Consider the following 787-nt stretch of genomic DNA (forward strand, 5'->3'; position numbering starts at 1 on the left):
TATCAGCCATAGTTGCCATACATTAGATTCTCAGACCCTATTCATCTTATAACTAAAAATTTGTTCCCTTTTACTAGTCTCCTGCTATCTCTCTCATCCCCTAAACACTTGGTAACCACCATTCTAGTGATACCATATAGTATTTGTCTTTCTCTGTCTGGCTCATTTCATTTAGCATAATGCTCTCCAGCTTTATATATGTCATCACGAATGGCAGAACTTCCTTCTTTTTATTCATTTTTATTTTATTTATTTATTTATATTTATTTATTTATTTATTTTTAAAAGATTTTATTTATTTATTTGACAGAGACAGCCAGCGAGAGAGGGAACATAAGCAGGGGAGTGGGAGAGGAAGAAGCAGGCTCCTAGTGGAGGAGCCTGTTGTGGGGCTCGATCCCAGAATGCTGGGATCACGCCCTGAGCCGAAGGCAGACGTTTACCAACTGCGCCACCCAGGCACCCCGTCATTTTTATTTTATTTAAAATCAGTTAATTAACATATAGTGTACTGTTAGTTTCAGAGGTAGAGTTTAGTGATTCATCAGTTGTGTATACCATCCAGTGCTCATTACAGCAAGTGCCCTCTTTAATGCCCATCACCCATCCTCCTACCCACTTCCCCTCCAGCAACCCTCAGTTTGTTTCCTATACTTAAGAGTCTCTTAGGTTTTTCTCCCTCTATGATTTCATCTTATTTTATTTTCCTCTCCCTCTTTGTTTCTTAAATTCCATATGTGAGTGAAATCATATAATTGTCTTTCTCTGATTTACTTGTTTCATTTAG

Source organism: Ursus arctos, unplaced genomic scaffold (assembly GCF_023065955.2).
Source record: "Ursus arctos isolate Adak ecotype North America unplaced genomic scaffold, UrsArc2.0 scaffold_75, whole genome shotgun sequence".
Classification (NCBI taxonomy): domain Eukaryota; kingdom Metazoa; phylum Chordata; class Mammalia; order Carnivora; family Ursidae; genus Ursus; species Ursus arctos.